This window comes from Perognathus longimembris, chromosome 12, assembly GCF_023159225.1.
Source record: "Perognathus longimembris pacificus isolate PPM17 chromosome 12, ASM2315922v1, whole genome shotgun sequence".
In the NCBI taxonomy this organism is placed as follows: Eukaryota; Metazoa; Chordata; class Mammalia; order Rodentia; family Heteromyidae; genus Perognathus; species Perognathus longimembris.
The window spans coordinates 37,074,986-37,099,147 of NC_063172.1; the positions used below are offsets into that span (position 1 = coordinate 37,074,986).

The 24,162-nt window shown below is 34.8% G+C and overlaps 1 pseudogene across 1 annotated transcript; it reads right to left on the reverse strand.

Moving 5' to 3' along the window:
- Positions 1 to 16,083: 16,083 nt before the first annotated feature.
- Positions 16,084 to 18,216, reverse strand: LOC125360529 (annotated as a pseudogene). Its single transcript, XR_007212773.1, has 2 exons — positions 16,828 to 18,216; positions 16,084 to 16,588 (listed from the first exon to the last, which is right to left on the reverse strand). The product of XR_007212773.1 is annotated as a T-complex protein 1 subunit zeta-like (transcript).
- Between the last annotated feature and the right edge of the window lie 5,946 nt (positions 18,217 to 24,162).

The window sequence follows — 24,162 nt, forward strand, 5'->3', positions numbered from 1 at the left end:
GGTAACAAATAGTACAAGAAGTGTACCCAAGGACTAACATATGAAGCTGTAACCTGTCTATACATCACCTTGACAATAAAGAAGAAAGGAAAAGAATGCCTTGTATATACTACTAAATTATGAAAAGTAAGGGAAGACATTGGTCAATGAGGGGTGAGAACACTGAAATGGATGACACTGATCACGATGCAATATATTTATAAATTCTTTGTATAACTACTTAAAGGCAATTAAAATATATATACAAAAATATTTATGCTGATGTGTAATTACATTCTATGATGTGAAATAATTTGATTTTACTCATTTCAATAGCAACTCAGAACTCATTCTTTGCTTTACAATTTGCTTTACAATATAGAAGATAGGAAATGTAGTACAATATGTATTTATACTACACATTGAGATGGAGTATGCATCTGGCTGATATATAAAACTGTATGTACACTAACAGATAAAATGTGTATGTACATATAAAGTAGTGCATAATATTTAATACATATTATACTTTATGCTACATGAACATTAAACCATATAAACTATAATTTCAGATATTTGGGCCAAAATTAACTCTTGTCAGCATTTGCCCATAAAATGATATTGATATTTTCTCTGAGTGCCAGTGCTGGGGCTTGGACTAAGGGTCTTGCTCTCTTTGCTTACTTTTTTATACTTAAGGCTGATACTTGAGTACTGATACTCGAGTACTTCAGTCATACCTCCACTTCTGGATTTATTTTTGGGTAATTAGTGAGGAAAGGCTTAAGGATTTGTCATCCCAGACTGGCTTTGAACCTTGATCCTCTGATTTTAGCCACCTAAGTAGCTAATAGTACAGATGCGAGTCACCATGATAATAACAAGAACAGAAAATTTAAAACTACCAAATTTACTGTAGAAAATTTTAGGTTTGCAGAATGTAGTGGATGGTCAAAAAGCAAGATTTTATTATATCTGAGCTAACACGAAAATAATTTGATAAATGAATTTCCTTGGAAATTTTTTTTTTTTTTTTTTTTTTTTTGGCCAGTCCTGGGCCTTGGACTCAGGGCCTGAGCACTGTCCCTGGCTTCTTCCCGCTCAAGGCTAGCACTCTGCCACTTGAGCCACAGCGCCGCTTCTGGCCGTTTTCTGTATATGTGGGGCTGGGGAATCGAACCTACTGCCTCGTGTATCCGAGGCAGGCACTCTTGCCACTAGGCTATATCCCCAGCCCTCCTTGAAATTTTGAAGAAAGTACAATTCAGGATTTAAGAAGGTGTTTCCTGATAATATTTTGTAAACCAGTGATTCTGAATGAATTAAATAAATGCTTACTATTGAACTTCCTTGTAGAAAGCTACCTCATAGAATTAAAGTGTACGTTTATTTAAGACTTCCTATTACTATGTTATAAACTATTACCGCAGGAACAACATATAGCTGGTCTGTACTTGGTTTTAGCTCAGTGAGAGTGTATGCCTACTATATACATGCTTTGATCCCAGGACCTAAAAGGAAAATAGAACTACTGTAATCATTTATATTCCTGGACTGTTTATGACCTAAAATGAAAAGTTAATTTTCTTGCCTTGTTCTTGATGAAAGAATCATGTTTATTTTTTTAATGTCTTTATAAAACTTATCTGGGTGAGACTATTATGTCATGTATCAATTTATATAGAAAGAGGAGCTTGAGAAAACCAAGGTAAAATTTCACAATAAAATATACAATACATATGGTAAGCTGATGTATAGGAAGAGTAAATCTCTGAAGACAGTTATCTAGTCAATTTTTAAAATTAATTTCTTCTCAGGTGTCCGTGGCTCACACCTATAATCCTAGGTACCTAGGAGGCTGGGACCCAGAAGATGGATGCTTGAAGCAAGGCCAGGCCGAAAAGTCTGTGAGATTCTATGTCCAATTACTACTAATAAAGTTAGCTGTTTTGTTTGTGGCATGAGCAGTAGAGTCAGAGCAACGAACAAACCAAAAGAGAGTATGAAGCACCAAGCAACCTCCGGTATAGAAAAAAATTAAACAGTAATTTAAAAATATTATCGCTTTAAGACACAACAATAATGAATAGGAAAGAAATAAGGAAAAATCAGAAATCAGACTACAGTAGAGAAAAATAATAAGAGTATACAGTCAAAGTGAAATTGCAAACACAACTGTTATTACTGGTATACCTGACTCAAAAAGGAGAGCATTGAAGGCTACTTCCAATTGCAGGGTGATTTGACACTGGGTAACAATTCATCATCAGGCTTGTATTAAAATTAACTATTTGAGTGAATCCTAAGTTGATTATGTGGAAGACAAAGCTAAACGTGGTGCTAATGGTACTATTACTTTGTAAATTTGAAATCCAAAGTGGAAAGTGTTCTTATGCCTTGATTGCCTATTATGGGTTAAAGATGGGGCTTTAAAAACCTCAATTTCATGTAATTAATTTGAAAATCTTGCAAAGTGGGAAATATTTTCTTCAAATGGAGAAAATTGCTATTAGCTACACACACACACACAGAGAGAGAGAGAGAGAGAGAGAAAGAGAGAGAACAGTTAAGAGAGGCCTATGGTTCAGGATCAAACCATCAATAGTGAATTAATTTAGGCCAATTTTCCCATTGGCAGAATAAGCTTCCCATAATGGTATGTAAATGCACATTCATCATTTCCAAGTGCTCACCATCTTTAGGCAAATTCTTAAAATGGGTCTTATCCTTGGACATAAATATTGATGTTATTTTCCCAGCACATTTGTGTCTTATTTTTATGAGTTGTATTATATTGATCTTATGATTGCAGATGGTAGACACTAAACATTTTGTGAATACATTAACATTCACCACTAAACCTCTTGACAAAGCAAAATTCAGTCATTACTTTGAATTTACAATTCATTTCATTGCCAAAACTTTTATGGTAAAACAACAAAAAAAGTAAAATAGTTACTGACTTACACCAAGCAACAAGTAGACTGCAAAAACACCAGTAGTATATCAGATAAACTTTGCAGTAAATATTTCTACCATCAACTTCTCATGTATCTCATCTGCTTTTTCCTGTTTCCAGTTCCAGTGCAGTGGACTCTGGCTACTGTTCCTTTCTAATTTTTTTTTTTTTTGTACTGAAATTCTGAGTCTTGACCCCATTAACTGGCACTCACAAACTTTCCTTCATGGGGTTGCTTTGAACCAAGATCCTTTGATCTCAGCTTCTTGAATAGCTAGCATTTCAGGCATTAGCCACTGGCACTGGCTCTGAATTGTTTCTTTTAAAAGACATCGAATACATTAAGACTTATAGATAACGGATGCCTACATTCAGAACTGAGATTACATGAACCAGCTATGAGCCAACACATAGGAAACTACATGTTTTTTTTTTTTGCTAAGCTGATTATAAGCTCCTTTAAGTAAGAGTTATGTGTTCAGATCCACTGTATTACTTGTGACATAGTATTCTTCATTAAACCTGATAAGCTGAAATAACTTTTCGCATTACAATGAGAGACCATATTTGTACCCATGTAATTAGGTTATATTAAAATTATAGATTCCTAACAGAATGTCTAGATTGTTTTCATCTGTAATGTCTTCAATATGTATGTAAGTATGTATTACAAGGAATAAGATTACTGAAAACAGAAAAGTTGAAACTATACATATAAAGCCTTGCTAGTAAAGATGAATTCCTTAATTCACTGGTAAATGATAGGAAGAAGTTACAAGGAAGAAACACATACATAACCAAAAACATATGATATATTCTTAACATCACTAAAATCAATAAATAGGATGTAAAGTACTCTATTGCTGGCAATAGAGTATAACAATATAGCTAGTGAAATTACAACTTAAGTACTTTTAGACATTTAACAGCTTTTAACCCTATAGTTTCCTCCAAATGTAATTTTGAGCAAAACTTAAAGATGTACAGATTCATTTGAAATTCAGATGTTTATTTTCCTATTATTTGAAAATTTAAAAATAGAAAGTCTTTCTATAGAAGTATGGTTTTTACAAATTATGTTCTATGTGTACATTAGTTGTCTATTTCTGTCTATTTCTGTCTATTAGAGTCTATTTCTGAAATGGAGTGAGTGAGGCTAGTTGAATTTTTATGAAGGGAGAACTAATCAAGAGCCATACACAATTCTTGGGTAGAAACATTTGAAATTATAATGCTCTCCAGCTTTTTAATTAATCTATAAATTTATCACAACTTAAATCAAGATCCAAATTCAAAACGTGGTTTTTTGTACTTAAAATATATTTTTAGCATTCCTCCAAAAGATAAAAACATATTTTGAAGTCAGAAAAACTGTCACATTTCTAAGTAGGTTTTATTTTCATACTAATTGTTTTTAGATGAATCTGCACACAACACAAGAGTAGAGACAAACCATTCTTTTTAACTATACAGAGACAAATATGTGCAAAATTAATAACTAAAATATAAATTTTAATGTGTATCAGTATTAGAATAAAATATATGTAGCTTGTGTGATATTTGTGTGATAGGCTCTTAGTCCACAAGTAAGGACACATGATGAAAAAAGCTTTCTTTTTCTTACAATATAAATTTGTTATTATTAAGGTGTTGTACAGAATGGTTCCCATTTCATGTTAGTTATGAATGCATTTCTTTTTCTGGACAACACTGCCCTTTCCTTTGCTTTACCCAGTTTCCCCTCTGATTTCTACCCACAAGTTCCATACTTCATTATCCATGTAGTGTTTACTGAGCAGATTGACTGCATTTGTTCAACCTCCCTTTCTGCATCTCCCTATTGTCCCATCCTAAAAAGGAAAAAAACAAAAACAAAAACAACCCACCAAACCTTCCATTGTTCAGACTGTGTGTGAATGCCTAGAGCCCTATGTAGGTTATTATTTCCTATTTTAGATCTAGCTTTCACTTATGAGTGAAAGCATGCAGTTTATCTCTCTCAGTGGCTCGACTTACCTCACTTACCAGACTTGTTCTAGGTTCATCCATTTCCCTACAAATGAGATAATCTTATTCCTTGTAATAGATGGGTAAATTTCCATTAGGTATATTTACCACATTTTCTTGATCAGTGCATCTGTTATAGGAGATCTGGCCTGTTTCGATAACTTCATTATTGTGAATAGTACAGTAATGAACATGGATGTAGAAGTGTCTTTATGGTATTCGGATGTGTAATACTCTGGGTAGATGCCCAAAAGTAGTAAGGCTGAGTCATAGGGAAGCTGTATGCTTATTTTCTGAGGGCCCTCCAAACCACCTTCTAGACTGGTTGTACTAGTTTACATTTACAGCATCAGTGCAATAGGTTCCCATTTCCCCAGCATTTTGCCAGCATTTGTTGTTCAATTTCTTGATGTTGGCCATCCTAACTGGGGACTAGAATGTTGTAAAAGTTGAGGAGTTCTTACAAATGATCATCATATAGAAAAATACCCAAGAGGATTTTCCTATATGGCTAGAGTCCTAAATTCTATACATATATACATCACAGTTCTGGACATCATTACAAGTTTCGGGTCACATGTTTAACTCACTCCAAAATAAACTGAGATTTTGTTTTAGAGAAACAGAGTAGGGATTTCACAGCACACACAAGGCAAAAGCTGGGAAAAATCCCTGAAAAACAAAGTTCTCCAAATATCAATGTCCTGAGATTGTAGCTCAGTGTTACCATTTGCCTAGGATATTTAAGGCAATGGATTCCTTTACAGCACCACAGTATCAATAAGCATGGAGGATGTGACCTGAAAATTGGATGTGGCAGATGGAACAGTTGTAGCCTCATGATCAGATTTCCATAAAAGTATTGATAAGTGTAGCTTTGAAACATTAAAACCTGCATATCAAAATAGAGCTAATGATACTTTTCAACTAGAATGTGGAAAAGATTTCTTCAGGAAGACACAAAAATTCCAACTAAGATGAAGATTAATCATATCTGCTACTTGTAATTTTGCCTCTTTATGAAAAAAAACATTAAAGAAAGCAAATCTCTGAAACATTGAGTTTTTGGCCAATTAATTTTCAACCAAAATGTCAAGAACTCACCAGTAGGGAAGAATAATATTTTTAATCATTAATATTGGGAAACCAGGAGAGTTTTATGAAAAGGATTGAAAATCTCATAAATCATTAAAAAAGTCATAAACTTGAGAACTAAACCTAGAAAAGTATTAGGAAAAGAAGATGAAGGAATAAGAAGGAAATTTCTTGATAGTGGGTAAATTGATTATAGGATCAGAAAAGCACAGGTGATAAAAGCAAATGCTGAAAAATGGGATTACATCAAACTAACAAAGCTTCTGGGCTGGAGAATGGCTCAAATGGTAGCATGTTAGATTAATAGGCAAACCTAGCGAATGCCAGTTCCTGAGTCCAAGACATGGTCAAAATGGCAGAAAGATGCAAAAAGAAAAGGTTTTTTTACAATAAAAAAAGAAGCAATTAAAAACAGAAAAAAACTAATGGAATAGAAAAATATATTTTAAGCCTTTTATCTGATGATGTTTAAGAGCTCATGTATTGAGATAGTCAAATATTCAACACTAAAAGAAATAAACCAATTTGAGCAAAGGCCAGAAGAACCATTTATCAAAAGAAAATATACAAATTACAACAGGTATCAGAAAAATGCTTAATGAAAAATCTTTACGAATCACTGGGAAAACACATCTTGTTAGCATGCCTGTGATCTGAAAGATGAAAGATGAGAAGCATTAAGAAAAACCAGAAAATCTACCTCATGCACCTTGTTTATGGAGCAGTGAAGTAGTACTGCATTACAGAGAACAGTATGAAATTTCCTCAGAAAATGGAAAGAACTACCATATAATCTGCCAATCATGTTGCCAGATATGAATCCAAAGGAAATGTAATCAGTACATCAAAAAGATAGCTAAATTCAAGAAGTCTTTGCAGCATATTTTACAATAGGCAAGATAGAGTACCTGCTTAACTATCTGTCAGAAGATGAATGAATAATAAAAGTATATATACAAGCAATACTTACAAAACTATATTATGTAAATCAACTGTACAACTCATGTGGGGGGAAGGACCTGCAGAGGGGGGAAGGCATAGAAGGGAGAATGAGGGAGGAGGTAATAAGTTGGGTAAGAAATACACTCACTGCCCTACATATGAAACTGTAACCCCTCTTTACATCACTTTGACAATAATGAAATAAATAAAAAAAGTGCAAATCAAAAAATGTATGTAACATAGAATACTATTCAGTTTTTAAAAGAAGAAAGTCCTTGTTGCTTGCAACATGAATAGATTAGGAGAATGTTTGTCTCTGGGAATATGATACATAAAGAGAAATCTGTTGTGATATCACTTTCATGTGTATCCTAAAAAATTCAAAATCATGGAGTAGCATGGGGCTTTCTTGGATTGAAGGTGGACTTTGCGGGGGACTGGGAAAATGTTGGATCATGTATCAGTGAGGCAGGAAGAAAACTTTCAAGAATTCTAATATTGGACATGGTAACTTGCATTGTGTAGTTGAATCTTAAGGGAACTGATTTTAAAGTGTTCTCACCACCAAAAATCTGGGAATGTGAGGTAATGGGTATGATAATTAACTTTGATTAGTCATCCTACAATGAATCTAGAAAAGAAATAACCATTTTGAATATTATATATACACAAGTTTTATCAGTTTTTTTTTGCATTTTTTCTTTTATTGTCAAAGTGAAGTACTGAGGGGTTACAGTTTTATATGTAAGGCAGTGAGTACATTTCTTATCTAGCTTGTTATGTCCTTCATTGTCCCCCCCACCCCCGCCTTCCCCCTCCCCCCTTCCCTGTTCCCCTCACGAGTTGTACAGTAATTCACACCAAATGGTTTTGTAAGGATTGCTTTTGGAATAATTTGTCTTTTTATTCTTTGTCTCTCAATTTTGGTATTCGCTTTCTCTTCCCTGGTTCTAATACATGTATATACATTATCCAGAGTACTAAAATCAGACATGGTGATAGTAGGGGTAAAACCACAGGAAGGGAATATGCAAGGAAAAAAAGAAAAGAAAGGTACTGTTTCACATGGTATGTTGAAAATAATTACAACAATGATATACCACTTAGGTCCATAGCACCAACTTATGTGTTCATATGGGCAATTTAAAAGTGAAAAATGAATTGATTTTTTGACAAGTGAATCAGAAAATGAGGAGAAATTAATTTCTATGTCAATGAAACATAAATTCCAAATCATTTATATATAAAACAAGTAACCCAAAGGAAATCGAGCAGGTTTGAACAGACATTTTTACACAAATGTAGAATGTAGAATATACAAATGAATATCAAAAAGATACATTTCTGCAGCCATCTACTGTAAAAACTAAGAATGGCAATAATAAGACTGAACAAGGCCTGAATATATTATACATAGCTGTTTGCAGTGTAAATTGTTCAGCCACTCCCCAAATTTAATGTCGCTATCTTCCATACAAACCTTACAAATATGCTGCAGGAAATATATGGCAGAATTACATGTGCACCAGTCTTCAGGTAGTAGCCCATTATAATAGCCAAAAGAGAGAAAATATATAAAGAGAGAAAATATATAAAGATACAGAAAAGAGAGCTCTGATAATTACTTATGATGGGTTTATACAATATTGGAACATGGAAAAAATAGATTGCCTCAAAAAAAGTAATTCTTCCAAAACTTCATAGGCTGGTACCCTTTTTTTCTAAAGTTTTGATTATGAGGACAAAGGCTGTTTAGGAACATATTTATTTGTAATATAATTCTCGGATATATGTTTGTGATATAATTCCATATATTTAAAAAAAGGCATTAGTGATAAAGATCATGATTCTGAGCTCAGGTCTGATGGAGCACACCTATAATCTCAGCTACTCATGAAAGAGGAGCAGTAGAATCATAATTTTCAGTCCATAGCAGGCATCAAAAGTAAAATACAAACAAAAGGGTTGAGGTCATATCTCAAATGTTATACCTCTTACTAGGCATGTGCAAGGCCTGAGTTCAGTCCCAATCACGATAATGTTTAATTCTGTTGAGTGGAAGGGGTAGAATAAAGAACGTGTCTATACAGAGATGAAAATTAGGTATTCAATTGTTGGATTGCCTGCTATGTTCCTGGGTTTTTGTCATATTATAAATAATATGCATACATACATACCTACACATACAAACATAAAATAACATGAAACATGAATGAGCTAATGTACTAGTGATGAGATTGCATTTGTAGATTGATCGGGTCCTTTGTTACTGAGCACAATAAAAATTCAAGTAAAAGACAAAAATTATCAGTAACTAGTTCACAACATTTATGTATTAAATATTTTAAAGATTAATTTTAACATATTACATAATTTATATATAATTCATATGTATATTTTATACAAAATTATATACAATTATACAAAATTATGAGTATAAAGAATTTTTGGAACTGCAAACAAGATTATGGATTGAATTTTGGATAGAAAAATTTAAATGCTGAAAAAAGGCAGAAATGGCAAGAACAAAAATTGGAGACTTTTTGAAGATACCTTCAGAAGAATTTTCTAAGGTCAAATTTTCAATGTAGTGAGGAAAAAGTAAAACTGCTAATTTACTACCTCAAAGATTTGAATATGTTAGGACATGTTTTGTGGATGTCCTTACTCTACAGGCAAAGTTACATGACTTTTTAATCTGCGGTCTGTCTGAAACCTCAACTGAATGCCTGTGGGGTTGAGTGGAGCTACTTATGACAGAAGTCTGCTCTCCAGATGTCTGCATGGTCTCTAGAGACACCATTTAGTTCACAGTTCCAATCAGCTGCTCTGCATCATACTTCACGAAGTAGAAGTATATAGAATGTAGATCTGTAAATTATACATTTATAGAATATATATTTATATATAATATACATATATGTGTGCACATATATATGTGTTTATAGTATATGTGTATGTATATATGTATATGTGCCATATATGTATATGTGCTATAGTATGTGTATATACTATGCTATATATGTATGATATATATGATATATAGGTATTCACTATGTATTCTATATTATACATATTATATGTATATATATATATATACACACTCTGCTACAGATCTTCCAAGATTCTTCTTTGCGTAGTTTACTTCTTTCCAGCTTTCTTAGTTACCGCTCTCTCTCAGCAGCTCTTAGCACTGATGTGTTTGTAGCACCTAGAGACACAATTCTTTTTTGTTCAAGTTACTTCTCTATTTTGTACTTTGAAGCTCACTTTATCTATATCCTTTCTTTCATAAGTCAACTATCTTCTGTATATTTTTAAATAGTTACCATAGTTAAGGATGTTTATACATGTATCTAGGGAAGGGAAAGGGAATATCAAAATCGAGAGACAAAGGATAAAAAGACAAACGATTCCAAAAGCAATATTTACAAAACCATTTGGTGTAAACCAACTGTACAACTCAGGGGAAGGAGGAGGAGAGGGGGAGGAGGAAGGCTGGGGGGGAGGAGCTAACAAGTTGAACAAGAAATGTATTCATTGGTCTGGGAATATGGCCTAGTGGCAAGAGTGTGTGACTTGTATACATGAAGCCCTGGGTTCGATTCCCCAGCACCACATATATAGAAAACGGCCAGAAGTGGCGCTGTGGCTCAAGTGGCAGAGTGCTAGCGTTGAGCAAAGAAAAACCAGGGACAGTGCTCAGGCCCTGAGTCCAAGGCCCAGGACTGGCAAAAAAAAAAAAAAGAAATGTACTCGTAAACCTTATGTATTTCATAAATGTTTTTATTTTTTTTAACCAAGGTTGATCTTGAATTGTGATATTCTCAAATTCAGTCTCCTAGAATTATAATGTGACCAACCATGTTCAACTTGGAATTTGTCAGTTTAAAATTTCATAACAACATGATTTAGATATTAATTTTATTTGATAAAATAATTATTAGAATTCTTAAATGTCATGAGATTTTTTTTTCAGTTAAGTGTTTGGTAATACATCATCAACTGCCTCTTGAGGAGACTTAATTGGGACATTTTATGTTATCTTCTGTTTTATTCATTTATTCTTGTCTGAAAATATATTTCAAAATTCTATGTGTTTCCCCCTTGTGGTTTCATTTTGGACTTTAGTGTTGATTTTTTTCTAACATATTAATTTTTTACTTACTGCTGGCCTATCAGTTTTACCCTTTAGGATCTTCCACTCTTATAATTCTTCATAACTCTTTTCTAATTATCTTATTTTTAATGGCTAATTTGGATCCAGTTGTTGCTTTAACCCAGTGTGATGCGATTTACCTATGAACATTCCTCTAACAATTATAAGATGGCCAGTGACTGTTGTATATGTATTGTCTAGCATGTTCATTTAGCTGGGTCTTTTCAGAGTAAGTGATGCCCATAGTAATTCGAATGGAGTTTTATATCTCTTTACGAAACCCTTTCAACTGATTAAACTCAGGGAAAACTACTCAAACATAACTTTTACAGCCAAAGTAGTCCTCATTTCTTCATCATTAAGGCAGATACACTGGCTATGGACTAACTCTTGCCAGAAATACATTTTTTAAAAATTAATATAGCCATGTCTTCTGAAGTAATATGAATTCTGATTAGCTAGGCCAATCTAACCTTTACTTTCTTTGGGAAAAATGTCTTCCATGAGTTTTGGAAATTGTGCAAGGCACAAACATGTGCTTTTTCTGTGTTTCTTATCTTCCTGCTACCTACCTATCTATCTATCTATCTATCTATCTATCTATCTATCTATCTATCTATCTATCTATCTATCTATCTATCTATCTATCATCTATCTATCATCTATCTAATCCTCTCAAGTTATGTCTTACATATATCATAAAATATTCAGGGTATGGATTCTAGATGACATACATTTTATGAAGCTCAGAAATTTTTTGTTGTGTGTGTGTCCATGGATATTTAAGTCAGGGTCTTGTACATGCTAAGCAAGTACTGAACCACTGAGCTACAACTCCTCCCACCTCTGCCCAAGATTTTAATGTAATATAGTAGTGACAGAGTGATTACTCAGCTCAGATTCTGGAGTCAGGTAGAGGCAAAGCTTTTTCTTTGTCTTAACCTTTTACTAAGTCTGAGCTGTACCACAATATCAAATAGCACACATTGTGTGGTACCTGGCTATTAGGTGAGAGCAAAGACTTAAGAAAAACTGAGAAACCTATTCATATATCTGTACTAATAGAAGAGGTATGGAGTGTAAAAAGTGGGAGCAAGAAGAGATAGGTGTCTTTACAACTGTCTATCTGTCTGTCCAGTATTTTTGGTCTATCTAGAGAGATAGAGATTTATTATGATCATTGGCATGTCCCATAACGTGCTTCCTACAGGCTGCAAAGCTGACAGTGTAAAACAGTCTAAGCTTAGAGAACCAGAGGAGCCAATGGTGCAACTCTCAGTATGAAGCCAAAGGCAAGGCTGAAGTCAAGAGAAATGAAAGAGAGGAGAATTTATCCTTTCTCAGATCTTTTGGTTGTTTTTGGTGTAGAGTATGAACACCTACAATGGTGAGGGTAGATCTTCTTAACTCAGTCAACAAATTCAAACTATAATCTTTTCTGAAAACATCCTGAAACACACATAGAAAAATAATATTTTACCAGTTATCTGAGTATCTTTTAGTACATTCAAATAGAAACATAAGGCTAGCAATCACAGGTATGATTTCTGCCATAACAAGGATGAAGACAGTATGTGGTTTTATGTAAGGGGCACAAGTGTTACCTTGGCTGCCCTGAACTTGCCTTACAAGTCTTTTCTATTGCTCATCCAATATTTTCTTTCCTTTTATCTTTTATTTGCATTCTGGACATTACGGGTCTCAACAGGAGGTTAGGTTTGGAACAAAAAGGAAAAATCAGGCATAAAATGAAGGCAGTTGAGTGGAACTCTGAAGAAGCAGCATGGGAATGGTTTCTGGTCACTCAGAGGGGATTCAGCCTAGGAGTAAGAGAAAAGTCCCCATTTTCCTGTGTCTCAAGACCCACAAATCAAAACTCCCAGAAAATATGGAAACCAATAGATCCAAATTGCAACCTTTTTCACAGAAGAGACAGGTATATACTTCCTGTCTTGGTAGGATGCTTTATTTTCCCTCTCAGTAATTGGCTTATGTGATCCTACCTCACCTACCTCATTTTTCTATAAGCTATTTAGACCATATAGATTCTCTGACAAGGGGATTATTTACTGACTACATAGATTTTCTGTCTCTCTTGTTCATCAGGGTATGCAGTTGTATTTTATTATGTTTTCTGTCTTGTTTTACTCCTTTTTGTTTCTCTCATGAAGAAAAGATGTTTTCACTCAGTTCCTAACCTAACTTTCTTTTCTGAATCCTAAGAATCATTTTAAATATATTAGCGCTTCAAGTTGTGTTTATTTATTTTTAGTGTTATGCATCAAAATAATATGCTTAAACATGCTATAGTTTACCACTGGTAAATTATTTCCAGATCTCCCTCATCATTTTTGAGTATCTTTAATGTCAACATTTCAAGTATACATATAGAGATGTGTGTAATAAAAATATGTATATGATTAACATGAAAAAGTTCAAAGTTCAAAAGTGAAACAATTGCCTTTATTTTTAAGTCATGAAAATACACATTTTAGAATTCTATTGAATTATATCTTATTTATCAAAGTTCCTAAAGAACAAGTGTGTGCTTATTGTTCGGCATTTCCATTTTCAGTTGCATGCCTTAAGGCACAGTAGCTTTGAGTGGCTAGTATTTCCATAATTATTCTTTTTTAAATTTTCTTTTATTCTCATAGTTTTCCAGAGTAATTTTTTGTAACAATGGTTTCCAAATATGGAAATTCTTGGTCTCCTAGTCCAAAATGCTTGGCACAGGAATAGCTGAGGCACTCACAGTGGGTGGCACCTTAGGCCAGCTTCCCACTCTCCTGCCCCAATCCTCCCATCTTCACAGCTGTATGCTTGGTGTTGAGCCTGGTTCCTTGTGCAGAATAAGAATAATTACAATGTTTGAATAATGTTAGAAAATTTAAATCAGTGTGGTCTAGGAACTGGGGTTTAAGAATCAGTGCTTGAGAATAATCTGCGCTTGTCTATATTTTTCTCCTAGGAAGTTGTAGAAACACCTAGGGAGAGATCAACAGTCTGCAGGCCCCCACTCTTACCAGGGCCCCACTCAGACCTCACAGCCTTCAGAATTGTGAGGAATAAATATGGATTATTTAAGCCTCTCTATTTATGGTGCTCTGTGATAAATGACTGAAGTAAAACTGTGGATAAGGTGTGGAGGTTTTACATTACATGCTATTGTATAGTAATTAAGAATTAGACAAAAAGAATTAGAAGTTCACATAGAAATAAATAGATTAAAAAGTTACCCATGATAAAAGAATGAATACAATCAAATATATTATATCATAGCACTCAATTAAAATATATTTTATCCATATCTGCCACAGTGAGTACTTTTTCCATATGGACCAAAACATAGTCCTGTGCACCCTTTCTCATGATTAAAAATCCACTTTTCATTATCTTTCAATATCAGCCCTTTATTATTTTCTCTGTCATTCTGGGTTGTTTATTTTTTAGGGAAAATATAATAAGATGGTAGCAGTTTACTACTTGAGCCACATCTATAGCTCACCTCATTTCTGGTTAATTGAAGATAGAGTCTAAAGGACTTTTTTGTCCCCTTTGCCTTAACCTCCTGAGTAGTTAGAATTATAGACATGAGCCGCCTATGTTGGCTTAGATATTTCTTAAAATAAAATTCCCTTTCAAAATTCCCACCAATATTGATAATCCTCTGTTTCATATCATGTAATTTCCATAATCATGTAAATAACCTGCTTTTATCTTCCTTTAATTACATAAATTTCTGATTTTCTCTGTTTTATTTTGGAATCTGGTTTTGAAAGATGGCATTGCCAATTTGGATACAAAGTAATAGGTAAGTTCTGCTTTCTTTTATGAGTTTTAAATTTCTCTAAATTTACTGTAAATCTAAGTCATAATTTAAGTCATAATAATTTCAGCTTATCTGAAGTGTGTTAGCAAATTTCACTTACCCTGACAAATTTCCTTAGCTCACCTTTTATCCTTAGTTACATATGCATAACACCAATAAAATAAAATGCATAATAAAGTTTTGATTATATTTTATCCAAAAATATTTATTAAACAGCTGCTAACTTATCAGATATCTTTACAGATGAAAATTGGAAATGTAACTTCAGACAGTGATTACTGAAGAAAGTACAAAGGAGATATAGTAAAGATTGGCTATTTGGGTAGAGAATGATGGATACCATGATCAGATTTCTTCCTAATGAAACGACTTATTAAGTGAGATCTGCTCTGATTTATGAAGTGCAGAAGGTTGAAGATGCAACCAGATTGGATCCTGCTTGGTAGGAAAAATAACAAACAAAAGTATTTAAATTTCATTTAATTTCCAAATATAGGTGAACATTCATAGATGCTAGAAGCAGATGCTTAAAGACTGTAAATGCTTTGACTAAAACCATAGATTTGGTGGCTAATGAGGAACTGGCAGGAATTAGAACTTAAGTCTATTTCCGCCCTTAAAATTTCATTATTTTCTCTAACTTTGAATCAAATTTGAGCATTTTAAATGTTTTTCAAATAAAATTCTTCTTTCCCCGCTGAAACAACGACTATGTAACTTCAATAAAAGATATAATTGCTACTAATATTATTAATAAATATTGGACTTCCTTAGCTCTACAGTAGCACTATCCATTTCCATAGATTTGTTTATGAATTAAAGGAATTATACCAGATAACTCATGAAAATAGCTCCTATGTAATGTGGAATCTGGTTGGGCTTTGCCCTCAATTCCTGGGAGGTAGGCTGTGGATAGATAGTATTTCCTATGGGATAGGACTGACTTTGTTAAAAGTTCATACTGACACAATGATTTGCAATGAGTTCCTAGACTTAAGGTGGGGTTTAGTCACACTAGAAAGACGAATCACATAATTAAAGAGTTGAGGTTTTGAGCCTTGAGCCTTGTGATGTTATCTCAGCACTCCTTTTTTTTTTTTTTAACATTTTCCAGGGAATATTTAATAATAAACAAGTTAGATAACATGCTTATCTAATAGTAATTTTATACCACTGCAAATCAAAACAAAACATCCTGCTCTTTGGACCTGCTTTATGTGTATGTATTCAGTACAATTTAAAAAATACTATAACTACAATTTCACAATGTCATAATTTGAATGGGTGTCAAGTATCCATTTTTCAGATTCCTTTGAAAATTATTTGAAGCTTGGAAAAAATGTTCCATATCTGTATTCATCAGCATCATCCTGTAGTCAAGATTCTGCTATCAGAGGCTTTGATTCAACCTTTTAGAGAGGACATTCCAGCTCGCATGATCTCGTCAACTAGTAGAATGTTGGTGGCAATCACGGTGCAGGAGTGAAGAAGCTGTTTCTTCACACAATAGCTATCCCATATGCCTGCCTATGCGGCTACCAGTGGTTCATCTGTGTTTAAGTCCATACCTATGAGTTGACCTGATTCTGAATGTTCTGCTTGAATTTTAACTAATGTTTCTTTTTTTTTTCCTCAAATTTTTATTATCAAACTGACGTACAGAGAGGTTACAGTATCATACGTTGGGCATTGGATACATTTCTTGTACTGTTTGTTGCCTTGTCCCTCATGCCCCCCTCCCTCCCCCCCTTTCCCTCCCCCACCAGGTGTTCAGTTCACTTACACCAAACAGTTTTGCAAGTATTGCTTTTGTAGTTATTTCTCTTTTTTTACCCTGTGTCTCTCTTAACTAATGTTTCTTGAAGGTCAAAACCAGAGTTCTGAGCAAGAACCTTGGGAATAATGAGCAATGCATCCGCAAATGCTTGGACTCCAAGCTGGGCCCTGCCTTTTACGCTTGGCTTGTATTTCATCAGGGCCTCGGCCATTGCCACTTCCAATGCACCAGCACCTGGGACCACACAGCCACCATCAATACCATTTTTGATGACCCTCAAGCCATCTCTTATTGCATCTTTGATTTGAGTGAGTGTGTGCTTATTTGGTCCTTTGACCAATAGTGTGACAGAACGGGGATTGTTACATTTCTCAATAAAGGTGAACTTCTCTTCTCCCAATGTATACTCATAGACAAGTCCTGCATGTCCCAAACAGTCAGGATTTAGGTCATCAAAAGAATTTAGAGCTACCCCACCACAAGCAAGAGTTAGTCTCTCCATATTTCTTCTTTTAGCGCTGCACAGAGCAACTATGCCTTCTTTTGCAAGAGCATCTAAGGAAAATGGGTCAATTCCCTTCTGGTTAATAACAATAAACCTTTTTTCTGAATCTCCACAAACTTTCCTTTTCAGTTCTATTATTTTTTTAACTCTATCTTCAATAAATTTTCTTTCAGCTTTTACTAGTTTTTCTCTCTCTTCTGCACTCTTGTAGAAAAAGCCAGAGTTCACTTCTGTTTTTTCATATTCTATTGACACATTCCATGTAAGGATGTATGCATTTTCTACTCTTTTCTTCATGTCAGGATGTCGTGCCCCATGATCTAAGACAAGTCCTCTTATTAAGCTTGTGTCAGTTTCAGATTTATGTTTCATCTCCATGATCTCAACCATAAACAAGTCAATAGGTTCATCTTTTTTTTTTTTTAATGGCCAAAATAGAATCCACTACAGCCTCTGTTAAGACGTCTGCTAGCTCAGCATGAACTTTAGTACCGAGAGATGTTCTGGCCACATCCATAAGGGTTTCCCTGTCCATCTCTTTGTTGACTTTGATTTGTTCCAAAAACTGAAGGGCCCTTTCCTTTGCAGCTTCAAAACCTTCAGTGATTATTCTGGGATGAAGACCCTCAGAAATATAGAGATCTGCCTGCTTCAGCAGCTCTCCAATGATAAGGACATTGGAAGTAGTACCAACACCAGTTATGTCATCCTGAGCTGTTGCTACTTTTGCTATTAAGGAGGCTGTGGGATGATGAATTTGCATCTCGTGTAGCAGCACATTACCATCTTTTGTCAGCTTGATGTCACCGGCGCCGGAAACGAGCATCTTTATGGTGCCCTTAGGCCCCAGGTTGGTCCTCAGCACGTCCTACAGCCCCTGTGCCGCGGCGATGTTGACCTCCAGCACCGCCTGTGCTCGGGCCACCTCAGCTTTGGGGTTCAGGGTCTTCAGGGCCGCCATAGCTGCTGCCGGGGAGGAACAGGCTGAGAGCAGCGCGCATGGGTCGCAGCCCAGCTCGGCGTGGTTGTCTCAGCACTCCTTGAGAAGACAGAGTTAACTAAGCCTAAATCCATTTTCATGGGTAGGAATTGAGTCAATCATGCCCATATAAACTACAATAAAAATCTCAGACTCTTAAATTCGGATGAGCCATTGTATGCTCTGCGCTGTATAAAGCATTTGGTGCCTTTTTTTTTTTTTTTTTTTTTTTGCCAGTCCTGGGGCTTGAATTCAGGGCTTGGACATTGTCCTTGAGCCTCTTTGTTCTCAAGGCTAGCACTCTACCATGTGAACCACAGCCCCACTGCCAGATGTTTTTTGAGTGGGTAATTGGAGATAAGAGTCTCACAGGGACTTTTCTGCCCTACCTGGCTTCAAAACACGATACTCAGATCTTACCCTCCTGAGTAGGATTACAGGTGTGGGCCATAAGCCCCTGGTTCATTTGGTGCATTTTTATGAAATAAAGTTTAATTTAGGACTGAGAAAGTGTTTTGTCCTAAGTCTCAGGGAGACAACAGGAGGTTTGTACATAGGAGCATATTAGGCCTCATAATTTGGCTCTGATTTGCATCCTTTCTTACAAAAAAGACTTAGTTGTAAAAATGAGTTCTGAGAGTTGTTCTATCAAATTACTGAAACTAAGAAAGAAATGGGAGCACTGGTCATCTGGATAAAAGCAAAAGGGGAGCAGAGATTTCTGAACTTGCATTGTAGTTGGACTAAGGATAATATTAGTATAGGACTCTTCCCTTGACCTGTCAAGTTTTGCCAAACAGTGGTGTAATTGTTGTCAGAAACCATTGCAGTTACCTATTGTATTGCACAGTAGATAATAGTTAACTACTAATTCTTATAACTGTAATTAGAAGTTAGTATAGCTATGCACATTGGTACACACTTATAGTTCTAGCTCCTCAGGAAGGTGATATCTCTGGATTGTGATTCAAAATTGGATCATCAGGAAAGACTGTGAGACTCTTATCTCCAATTAACTACCAGAAAAGCCAAAAGTAGAGCTGTGATTCAAGTGGTGGAATGCTAGCCTTGAGCAAGAAAGCTCACTCAGTCTTTAACATGTATAGCACATTTAAGTTTATAAGTACACAGAAGTTAATAATCAATGAAACTGTAGAAAATAATTATAGTTAAAATGCATATTCACTGAGCATTTGGCAACCATAATCTTAGGTGGTTAGAGTAACTAACATTTGAAAATTGTTCTTCCATTACATGATATTATATTGTCAAGAAGAACCCTGTTTGCTGGATTGTCTGTCTTCTTGTAGTCTGTATTGTAACAATATTTAAATTCATTTCAAGTCCTCAACATCCACAGAGAGCATTCTGCTTGTTAAACACAATGTTAGAGATATAAAGTCAAATAAGACAAGATCTGTTCACTATGGAGCTCATTATCAAATGGAAGACCCATGAAGTACTTTGACAAAGGTGATTTATAATAAGTTTTTCTTAACATAGCTACAAGGAAAATTCCATGGGCATATAGAGGGAAAAATAATCTCAGAGACTAAAACCTTAACATAGACTTATATTCTGACATAATACAGATATAAGTGAAATTTGTAAAGATACTGTTAGAAGTTTCCTTCCTAGGCTGTGGCAGCCCACATACGTTCCATTACACATTGTGGATTCTCAAATTATTACACTTGTTGCTATTGTGAATGCCAGTATTTATTTGATTCCCTGGGTATGTTAAGTAGCCACTTATTTTTGCAGTTAATATTGTATCCTGCTACTTTTCTGAAAGTGTATCAACATTAAGAATTTTCTAATGGAGTCTTAACCATCCCTTAATTGTAGGATCATACCATATTCAGAAGGCATAATTTGACTTCATCCTTTCCTAACTGTAATTTTTCATTTCTTTCTTTTGCCTTGCTTCCCTAAGCATTCAAGCACTTTAGTGAAGAATAATGGTTGCCTTTATCTTGTGCCTGATTTTAGAGGACATATTTAAATTTCTCTCCATTCAGTATAACTTTGGCATGTTGCTTTATTTGTTAGAACCTTTATGACAGTGAGATAGGAGTCTTCTATTCCTGGTTACATCAGGGTTTTTATTATGAAGGGATGTTGAATTTTTAAAAATGTTTCTTATTGAGATGATCATGTGATTTTTGTCCTTTGTTTTGTTTACAACTTGTATTAGGTTTACCAAGCTTTAGTTTGGAGACTTTTCATGCTTCAACCTCATTGCCTGGTACAGAACTGTTTAGAGTAAAGCGTATGTACTTAGAAATTTATCAGTTTTTTTATACAGATTTTGTCATTTATTGGAATATAAAATTTCAGGTATTCCCTAATGAACTTTTGAATATCACTTGTAGATGTTATAATATTTTTTTTTCTTTGCCAGTACCAGGGTTTGAAAACCATGTGCTCCTTCAACTTCTCTTTTCAAAGAATCAATTCTTTACTTTTTAAGCTTTTATCATCTTCTTTGAATTTCCATTTCATTAACTTCTGCCCTGATTTTTACTATTAATTTTGTGTTTGTCTTGTTTTATTTTTTAAGACAAGGTGCATTTCTGAGGCTATTTACTTGAGATGTCTCCAATTTTTGAAATTAGGCTTGACAGCTAGATACTTCACTGCATCATAAACAATGTTGGTAAGATCCATTAACCAAATTTTCTGACAAGTAAATTTATGGGCATAAAGTAATGAGCCTCAACTGCCAGGTTAAGCAAGTATACTTCTCAGGGGCCCTTCTTTTTCTATGGGATGAAGGACAGTTTAAAGGTAGGAGAAAGGCCCGAGAAACTCTTTGCTTGTTTAATTGGACATGAGTGAGAAAAAGCCTAAACACGTTGAGTGTCCTAAAGATATAACCTAAAATCAAGACTGGTGGAGCCTGAAGAAAGATCTCCAGTGATATTCTCAGTTCCCTGGAGGAATGTCTTGTCGATGACTCAGAAGAAATATGGGACATCACAGTGATCTCTAATGTTGCTACTCCCAGCCACATGACCTTGAATAAATCCTTGGTCTCTTTATGCTTTACCTGATGGTAACAACAGCTCACAGTTATGAAGTAATTAGTACAATATAGGCGCTTGGTTGCCCTTTTACTCATATCAACTCTCTTGAATTAGCTTTTGACAATGAATTGTGTAAGATAGCTATTGTTATTACTATTATTATTTTGCCAAAAACTAAAAAAAAAAAATCAGGGGAGGCCTAAAGAAATATATCATACAACCTGTAAAGGAGATACCCAGAATGAGTCACTATCACTTTGACTAGAATGAAACCTATGTCTCCAACCGCGTTGTCATGTGACTTCATCTTTGCCTGTAGAAAATAAAATTCATGCACAGCTGATTTACCAAGAGTCCTAAGCTGGAGTTTACTTTTCCTGCCTGCATTTATTCATCAGCACCCTTTTCCTGGTGCAAAGGCTTTCTTCCTCCTGTGACTTCCAGGACCTTATCTGATGATCAAAGAAACTTGCTGCACCTCTCTAGTTCCCTCATAAACTCTTATTTTTATTTTCTACATGCACTTTCCCTACCTCTAAAACCATCTGTTTTCAGTTTTTTAAAGACGCTCTTGCTCTATGAAACTCAAGAGTTAGAATTAGTACCAAACAAAAACCTGGTTTCATTCCTTTGAAGTCAAGAAAATCTCAAGGTTCAAATACTCTGAAGAAGTGTGGGAAATACACACTTTCTAGCTTTCTAACGCAACACCAAAAAGAAAGATGAGCAAAACATTTGTTTCTATAATGAAGTTGAATGCTCATATCCTATCACATATGTGGAAGTTCTTCAAAAGATATAAAGTGATCCAGAAACGCAGAGGAATGTAAGACCCATTGGATTAGCCACAGACTCAGGGACCAGTGTGCAAGCTCTGATTTAGTGATGTTTCTAAACATCTTTTCTAAATTTCTTCCTCCACATCAGTTCCAGGATTTTTTTTATTAAGCACATAACATGTAGATACACTCATGATTAATTCAGAGTCCTTAATAATAAAGTCGAATTCTTCAGATAAGCATATTGCTAAGAATGATCTTTTCTATGTTGCTTTCATGGCAAAATACTTAATCAGACAAGAACACTTTATATGTGCTAACTATTTACCTCTTAAGGAATAACTTATCAGATGGAACAGTGATAGTTTCATTGCTTATTTTTGAGAGAATAAAGTGCTGTGTATTAAAAGAAAAAAAAGTTGAATTGAAAAGATATTGAAAAAGATATCCATTTTGCCACAGATGTTAAAATTGGAATAATCAAATATAAAATGAAATAAATATTCATAAGCCATGATTCATCTCTTTCACTTGATAGGAAACTGATACGTCTCTATGGCAACAGTAAAATTGCAATCTACAAATGAGCCTCTCTCTCTCTCTCTCTCTCTCTCTCTCTCCTTTCCCTCCTCTTTTTGTCTGTCTCTGTGTATGCATTAATGAGAATAAAAATTTAAAAACACATGATGAAGTATCAGAAACTGAAATATGCTGCTTAAAACATCATTTGAAAAACAAACTAATAGAACAAAATAAAATGTAAGAGAACAATTTAAAAATAGATTTGAGATGCTAAGAATCAGTATTAAGTAAGCACAAGGACAAACCAGCTTTATTCAAGAATAAGAGAAGTATTTTACCCCAATGAGAAATTGAGCTGCTCCTCCAGTCTATACAGGAAGGCAGGAATGGTTCAGACAAAGCTTCAGCTTTGTCCCCTGATGTCTAGGAAGACTGTCAAAGTCTTGGAACTGCTAATGAGGGTCAGGAAGGGTAAGCAAAGAGGTATAGCAAGTGCATTAAGTCAGGCTCATTGGACCACTCAGGTTTTAGGTAATGGGGTAATGATGTGTTAAATTTTTTCTTAAGTGAGTCTCTGAAGTAATATGTGTGGCAAGGGTGTGGTAGGCTTGGAACCACATTTCTGTGGTAGCATTTTTAGCTTCAGTAAGGAAAGTGCAAAAGGGTTGTGTAACAGAGACTGACTGCTGCAGTTCTATGGAATTGTATAGTTAAGTTATTTTGCCCCCAACTTCTCAGCCAGCTCCATCAGATTTAAAGACTTTCTCATTGGAAGATCTCCTCCTTAGAAGTCTAAGGAATTAAAAAACAAGATATAAATTTGGGGTGGGAGAAACTGCACTTCAGTCTGGCTGAGTTTTTTTTTTTTTTTTTTTTTTGATACTGCTGATGGTACTAAAAGTGTTGGCAAGGGTCTGGTTGGAAAGATATTTTGTTCAATTGTTTTGCTTTATTTTCTTCCTCTGCATCTTTCAAAATGTGCAATATCATTTGAAAGTTTACTAGTGTCACAAAACCTGGGCAGTTTATTGTATTTCTTCTTAAAAATAGGAAGAAAACTTTATATGACAATGACAAATGATTTATAAGCTATTCACTGAGTAGATTTACATTTTTATTGAATTAATGCCTGTGTTACTTTAAAATGATGATTTTTTTTTTTTTTGCCAGTCCTGGCCCTTGGACTCAGGGCCTGAGCACTGTCCCTGGCTTCTTTTTGCTCAAGGCTAGCACTCTGCCACTTGAGCTACAGTGCCACTTCTGACCATTTTCTATATATGTGGTACTTGGGAATCGAACCCAGGGCTTCATGTATACGAAGCAAGCACTCTTGCCACTAGGCCATATTCCAAGCCCTAAAATGATGAATTTTTAAAACAAAGTAATATTAAGAAATGTCTGTTCTTAATCCCATCAGCTTTTACTTCAGTGCCAGAACATTCTATTGTTCCTAATGTCTCTAGTCTGAAGTCTCTATGGATAATTTTTCAAGAGACTAAATATGTGGTTTTCTGGAATAGATGAAAAGGGGTATTAAGCTGATTACATTGTATGAGGAGAGTGAAAAGAAGTGGTCCGATTATTCTATATGTACACTT